The sequence below is a fragment of the Rhinolophus ferrumequinum genome, chromosome 14, assembly GCF_004115265.2.
Source record: "Rhinolophus ferrumequinum isolate MPI-CBG mRhiFer1 chromosome 14, mRhiFer1_v1.p, whole genome shotgun sequence".
In the NCBI taxonomy this organism is placed as follows: Eukaryota; Metazoa; Chordata; class Mammalia; order Chiroptera; family Rhinolophidae; genus Rhinolophus; species Rhinolophus ferrumequinum.
In genome coordinates this window covers 36,797,335-36,805,316 of record NC_046297.1, presented here as the reverse complement: position 1 = coordinate 36,805,316, position 7,982 = coordinate 36,797,335, and positions in this window count along the sequence as shown.

Here is a 7,982-nt window from a genome sequence, read left to right as displayed (position 1 = left end):
CTTAGCAAGTGCCATAACAGTTCTAAGGCCCTCGTTGAAAAATGAAAGCCCAAGAAAACAAAATAATATGCCCAAGTTTCTTGGGTTCATGACAGTGAGGAAACTGATTATCTTCATGCCTGTAGTGTAAATGCCTCACATTAAGCTTTTGATTGTTGAGGCATCCATTTCAAAAGTCATCCATCTTGAATAAACATATTGCCAGCTGTAAATCACAGCTACCAGCAAAACAACCAGATAAGGAATTAGGCTGCCCCCATCCATGAAGTCCCTTCTTTCAGAAAGCCCTAGATAACCTAAACAATTGACCACATCTCCCTTTTCCACACCCTAATTTCCACTTTTACGCTTTAACTTAGCCAATAAAGAGTGAACCTGCAAAACCCTAAACATATTAGGTTAGGCAAACATAATTGCAGTTTAAAAGGTTAAAAATTATTGCAAAAAACTGCAGTTACTTTTGCACCAACCTAATACATGCCACCCTTTGATCCTAACAAAGGCACAGCCCTAGGTCGCTCTCTCTCTCTCTCTCTCTCTCTCTCTCTCTCTCTCTCTCTCTCTCTCTATTCTCTTCTTCTCTCTCTCCCTCTCTTTCTCTCACTCCGCCTCTCCTTCTCCCCTCAACTTCACTGTGTGGCCTTTAGGTGTGCCATGTACCCTCCAGGATGCATGAGTAATAAATCTTGATCTTCAAAGTTCCCTGATGATTTTGCTGGAGTGCATCCTGCAATAATAATAATAATCACAAGGGCTGATCCAGCCACAACATTGCCCCAGCTTGGGTAAATGTCTGTGAGGGCTGGCTCCCTATGAGTAATACTGGTAGGTCCTGGAAAGACCTCAGGCATTCCTAGCTGAGAGCATTCACTATCTATGACTGGGATGACACAACAATGGCAGTAAGTACTTTTTTACTAAAATGTAAAGGAAAGAGGATGTGGGAGGAGGAGGAAAGGGAGGTACTGCAGACAAACCTCTGCTTTTTGTTGTCGTGGGTTGGTTCTACTGCTAAGGTAGACAACAGATTTGTAATTAGAAGTCTACTTTTGGCCATCCACTTAACTGTAAGATCATTGGCAGTCATTCAGCTTCCATAAGCCCTGGGTTTTCCTCTGTAAATTAGCACCAAATATTTGGAGTAAACCCTGTTGAATGCTACCAGCACCCATTTCCCTCTTCTTATTTCCTGACTTTGTTCTTTCTTCCATCCCCTTCATGTGACCCAGAGGAACTAGCTCCATGCCCATCTCCAGGAGTGGATCCTAATAGGTCTATGCCAAACACAGTAATCACACCCTTCCTAGCCAGTAATTAGTTCAGGAACCCAAGCCAGTAGGTCAATGTAGGTCACCACTTCACCCCCATGGGGTGGATACATTACCTAAAATGACTAATCAGAAGAAGAGAAGGACTTCTCTTCCATGATTAGGTGAGAGATTATTCTCTTTTGAACTAGACATGAATAATGATGTGGGTAGTCCCAGTGCTACTGACAAAATTCTTACTACCATGAGGGGCAATAGCCTTCGCTGGAGCTGATGCTCTAGATGATGGAGTAGAAAGAGAGAGAATTACCTGAGTCCTCACCAACCTGCTGGATTAATAGCCACGACCACTGCACTCCAGGGTTTAGAGTTAAGACAAGTGTAACTTTCCTTATTATTGAATGCATTTTGAGTCAGGTTTTCTGTTGCTTGTTGCTGACTAAATCACAATGCAGCAAGGCTAAAGCGAAGATTAAATTAGATAATCCATGTAAAAACATTTTGCAAACTGCAGAAGTTTTATAAAAATGACAGCTTTTTACAAAATCATAAAGTTTCAACTAACTTAGATAGAAGGGGTTTTAAGGAAAACTCCTTAACTATTATAAAAGCTTTATCTTTTTGGCGGGAGGGAGGTGGACATATTTGCCCTCTCCCTTGACCTCTGAACAGGGATTGTATTCTCTACAACATTTAGTGCACTATCAACACTTAATAAATGCAAAATAACGTTGTGTTAACTACAAATTGCCACCAGATGTTCTCAAGGCTTTGGAACCTTCAGGTAAAAGTGATTGCACTAAATAGTAGTTTAATTATTACACCATCCATCTCAGTAATGGTGAGGGTCTGTCTGTCTTAGGACTGAAATCTCAAGTTAGGCTGCTGCTACAGTGTTTAAATTTTAAATGCTCAATATGTGGTCCCTAAAGGCAGATTTTGGGAAGAGCCAGCAATCAGCTTCTCTCTACATCACCATCTTGAATTATTTTGTTCAAAATTCAGCATCCAAAACAAGATGTCAAACAAGAGGATGTCAAAAAATAAGTTTCTGGCTGAAATGAAGTTTAAGAAGACAAGTACTCCCAGCAGTTGCAGACAAGCAACCAGGAATATTATTCATATGTGGTTAATTGGAAGATAGGGTGACAAGACTGTTTGGAAGGGCTAGAAGGAATTGTCTCCTCTGAAAGGCAACAGAAAAGAACTGGACTCCTGCATCCTCAGAAAAATGTTTCTCCCATCCAGGTGAGAATGCAGGGATCTAAAAAATTAAGTTAACTTGTCCAAGGCCACAGCACTGGTAAGTGCCACAGAACAGCCTTCAATTTTGACCTGTCTGACTCCAAAGCCCCCACTATTGCTGCCTCTTGCCAAGGAAATGGATCTGAGGGGGAACTAGGAGCCTTCCAACTAAGGAATTTGAACTTCATGTGGAAGGCAAAGGAAGGCCGTCAGAGATTTACTAAGAAACTAAGGACAAAATCAGAGCAATGCTTTAAGAACAGAATACTTCAAACTGTGTGTCACTCCTCCTTCTCCTCCTCCTCCTCCTGGAATCTATTTAAATGGGTCATGGAATCTATTTAAGTAGGTTTTGACCAGCACTTTTTTTTTCAAATAAAAGGATAGAATAGAATAAAACAGAAAACATCAGAATGCATCTCACATACATTAAAATACAATTTCATAAAACTTTTGTTTCACTTTACATAGATAACATACAGGTAGATAGATGATAGATAGATAGATAGATAGATAGATAGATAGATAGATAGATAGATAAGGGGGGGGAGAGTGAGTGAGAGAAATAGTAGAGACACATATGTGTATACTGTCCTGTCTTCTAAAATGTATTTCTCACTGTGAGTCATGGACAAAAAACCTGAAAGCCTGAGCTCTAAGAAGATTGCCAGGAATGTATGTATACAGGGGGCAGGGAAACCAGTTGGAGGATATTTACAGATTTCCATAAGGGACAACAGTGTGAACTGGGGTGGTAGGATTCAACAAAAAGGGTTTTGTGCAACAGGTATGTTTTCTCTGACTTAATCTACACTGGAACATCATTCACCTGTTCTCTCTGCCCTCAAGAAGGATCCCTCACGTGCCCTTTGTGACTTGCCTACCTACTTCCTTATTATCAGGAGGCTTAACTTCCATCTTGCATCCCCTCCTCAGGGATCAGACAAAGTCATCTTTGATGTTTGGGTTTGTTTTAAAGTAATGAAATTAACTCCTCTCTGCTTGGTCCAGTAGTCTATCTGTTACAAAGCAGCATCCTTACTTTGGAGAGAAAATTTTAGACAAGCCCAGAGAGGTGCGAGGAAGCAAGGATGGTCTTTTGCTCTCAGGGTCATCATTAGAGGCCAGTCTGGCTCTCTCAGTAGCTCCATACTTTGGCTGCCGCCAGCTTGGGCTCTCATTCAGCCCTCACAACATTCCTGCAAGATATGTACTGTATTACTAACCTATTTTTTTAATAGATGGAGAAACTGACAGTCAGAGAAGATAAATAATGCCTCCAACCACTAGTTTGAAACTCAAGCTAGTAAATAGGGGAAGTGAGTTTGAAACTCGGGCCCTATGAGTTCTAAAGCCATGTGCTCACCACCATTAGTGCATTGCCTTTCATTAAATTATGTTTCTTTTAGATTAAGAAAGCTATCTTTTTAAAAATTTATTTTAGTTTATTATACTATAGAAAGTGTGGAAAACATAAGTATTTACTAGCCACAGTTACACATAAGGAGACTGAAAAACAAGAAGGGTCAATGTCTCATCCAAGACCATAATACAGTAACAGCTAAAAATAAAACCAAAGCTAGCAAGGCCAAGTGACAAATCGCTGTTGGTTCTAAGGTTTTTAGTCTAACTATACTTAGAAGCATGGATATTGGTCTAGATTTCAATCAGAGGCCAGTGTGTAAATTCATTGCATGACTTCTTCCTTGGAATATAACTTTTAAACTTTTCCTGGCTGACTGAACTTGGCATTTTCCTTCACACTTGCATCCCTTCTTCTCTGAATGAAGGATGGTTGCTGGAGAATGAGAATATTAAGAGTATAGACAGATTCTGCACATAGTGGGGAATTGCAATAACTATAAAATAATACAAACTGGCAAGATTAGTGTAAACTTATATGCACTCAAAGATCCTGGGCTGGAAAGATCTTCCACAGACAAGAATTTAAGAATTAAGTTATCAGTTGAGTACATTTGTCTGCCAAGTCCTTACAAATAATTAGAAAGTCAAATTAAAGCCAGTTCCTACCCCCACCTCAGTTTTTTTGTTTTGTTTGTGTTTTGTTTCGTTTTGTTTTAATGAGATGGAAGAGAGAAGATAACCTTCAGATAAATATTGAAAACATATAAAATATAGAATGGCATGGTAAAATGAATATGAGTTTTACAGTTAGACCCAATTTCAAAACTCACGTTGTATGACCTTATGCAAGCAAGTTTGTCTCTGTCCCAATTTCTTCAGCTGTGACATTAAATAAGTTACATAAAGAGCTCAGAATATGGTAGGTATCCAATAAATTGTATTATAGATACAAGAACACTATACCTGACAACACAATCATTGCCATGAGGGATGCTGAGACCTCAAGGCCAGGCTGACAAGAGGATGGAAACCACTACAGTTACAGCCTGACACTTATACCCAAGTGGCTGGAAATGGAGGCCTGGGAAGTCAGTAAGAATGTGTGAGCTATGGAGATACTCATAGTCAAGTGGGTGACAGAATTTGATTCCAGACAGACTCATCATGTTAAAACATATCCTTAGCCAGAACCAAGAGAAACAAAGGAGCTGATCTCCCAGGAAGAGGGACCAGCACAGGCCCAGAGTTTGTCAGGGCCCTAGTGACAAGCTAAGATATTACCCTATGAAAAGATATCCATGTCAAATCCCTGGACTGTTACATCATTTGGGGAAAGGGCCTTTGCCCATGTGATTAAGTTAAGGATCTTGAAAAGAAACATTTATCCTAGATAATCTAGGTGGGCCCGAAGCGCAATCACATTTATCCTTATAAGATGAACACACTGAGATGACATACAGAGGAGAAGCGAATGTGAAGACGGAGGCAGAGATTAGAGTGATGAGACTACAAGCCAAGGAATGTTAATAGTCACTAGAAGTTGAAAGAGGCAAGGAGGTCCCTTGGAGCCTTCAGAAGGAGTGTGGTCCTGCCTACATCTTCATTTCAGATTTCTGGCCTCCAGAACTGAAAGAATCCATTTCTGTTATTTTAAGACACCAAGTTTATGGCAATTTATTATTGGCAGCCTTAGGAAACTACTTCAGCCTGGACAAGATTTGGGGGTTTGGACACAGTTTCAGCCCAAGAACAGAAGTGGAGTTCAATCTAAAGGTAGAGTTGAAGTCCATCCTTGGGGTTCATGGTGAAGACAGCAATGTTGCTCTTTGTTCATTGGATACCAGACTTAGGCCATCCAGATCGATCCAGATCCAACCATGATGGAGAAGAATGAGAAAATCCTGGGTTAACCTCGGGGCTGGTGGGGTTCATCCTGTAGGTAGAATATTTCAGTACCCACAGCAAGTAGGGCAAACAGGAACTGACAAAGCAATCAGTGACATTCTGCCAGTAAATGATAATGTCTTGTAGGACCTGGCTGCCTATAGTCTGAGATGATGTTGGTTTCAGAATAAAAAAACAAAAGGCCAGAAAATATGCTTCTCCTGTTATGGAAGGAATCTGGGCATTCATTCACAAGCCAGTCACATGCCAGCACTGAGGGCATGAACCCAGAAATGAACCCAGGCCTTGTTATTCTGGAGCTCACATGCTGCTCTGGCCCTCTTCTGTAGCCCCACAGCCTCTCCCAGAACTGAGACCTCCCTGCGTGCTCAGGGAAACTCATTCTCCTTCAGCCAAGAGCTTCTTTTGCTTGAAAAACCATACTGCACCCATATTAGTTAGAACTTACCATCTCTACAGGCTTCCAACTCACAGGTCATAGAATCAGCCTCACTGTTACAATACAATGGGGGTTCTCTGCCCCCAATAGTAGTATCACAATAGAATTTCAATGTAGATATTCTCAAAAGATATACTTCTCCCTCTCTTCCTAGGCACTATAGAAGAAACAAATATACATCAGTAACAGTCCCTGTCGTTATATGACTGTGATCAAAAATTACAGTGAATGTTGAAATTTAAAAAAAAAAGTATCACAGTAAAACACACATTGCCATTCATTCCCCTCAAATTATTCCCCCTCACTTCAAACACATTTATTCCACCATTCTTGCCAATTTCTGAAGCAGTTCTGGAACTCCTCTTTCATGAGTGTCTTCAGTTGTGCTGTCATAGCTGCCTCAATGTCCTGAATCGATTCAAAATGTTTACCTTTAATGGTCATTTTGACTTTGGGAAAGAGCCAGAAGTCACACGGTGCCAGATATGGTGAATAAGGTAGATGAGGACACATAATTTTTATTTGACAGAAATTGCCATACCAGAAGTGATGTGTAACCTGGAGCCTTTCCATTTGGGACCACAAAATATGGTAAATGCTACTGCTGAGTACCAAACAACGGAAAGGCAAGGATCTTCAATACAGGAAGTAGCACATCAAACCTTAGTAACAGTGTGTGACAAGTTTCAACTTATTCAGTGCAGTCAGTCGGGTGTGAGCTATGGTTGAGAGAAGGTGTGTTTTAAAGTGTGCCATAAATCATCCTCTATCATGACAACGCTCCGTGTCATACATCGCTTCTGGTATACGACAATTTCTGTCAAATAAAAACATTACGGTGTGTCCTCATCCACCTTATTCAACAGATCTGGCACCGTGCGACTTCTGGCTCTTCCCCAAAGTCAGAATGATTCAGGACATCGAGGCAGTTAAGAAAGCACAATTAAAGACATTCATGAAAAAGGACTTCCAGAACTGCTTCAGAAAGTGGCAAGAATGATGGGATAAGTGTGCTCAAAGCGAGGGGGAGTATTTTGAGGGGGATTCATACCAAATGTGTCTTTTACTATAATAAATTTTTTTTAAAACATTCACTCTATTGTTCAATCATGTTTATATGTAATATGAGGTCTAGACATAATCACTAGGGCTATGGGAACATTACAGTGATATAGACAGAGATTTTAAAAACTTGATGAGATGAGCTACCTTTTAATTGGTATGTCAATCCAGTCACGAAAGGATTCCAAAATGTGGCAATCTGACATTAAATTTATATCATCAAACTTATGGCCATTAGAAATAATCTTATCAAGAATAACCAACATGATAATGAAGTAAGACAATGTAATGAATGGTTGCAATGAAAATCTCTTAATAATCAAAGAATTTCTAAATTGTTTCACTTCTCTAGCCATGATTGCTTCATCTGTAAAATGAAAAAGAGTTATACATAATCACTAAAGTCCTTTCCATCCCCTATATATTCCTTGGGAAGTTCATTGTAAGAAAGATAGCTCTGTTGGCTTTATCCTTAGGGACTTCCATGAGCTTTTTGTGTAGGTCGAGAGCTTTCAGATTTCAGAAATCTAGAGGTATCATTTTTAAAGCCATAAAAAGTGGTTGACGTATGGAAATGTGACCAAGGAAATAGAGCAAACTTATCTACTTAAAACCCTGGATTCTTCCCTATGAGGCAACATGGCCAATCGAGGGAATGGAAGACTGATAGGCACTGAGCCTAAGCCCAAGATTGTGAG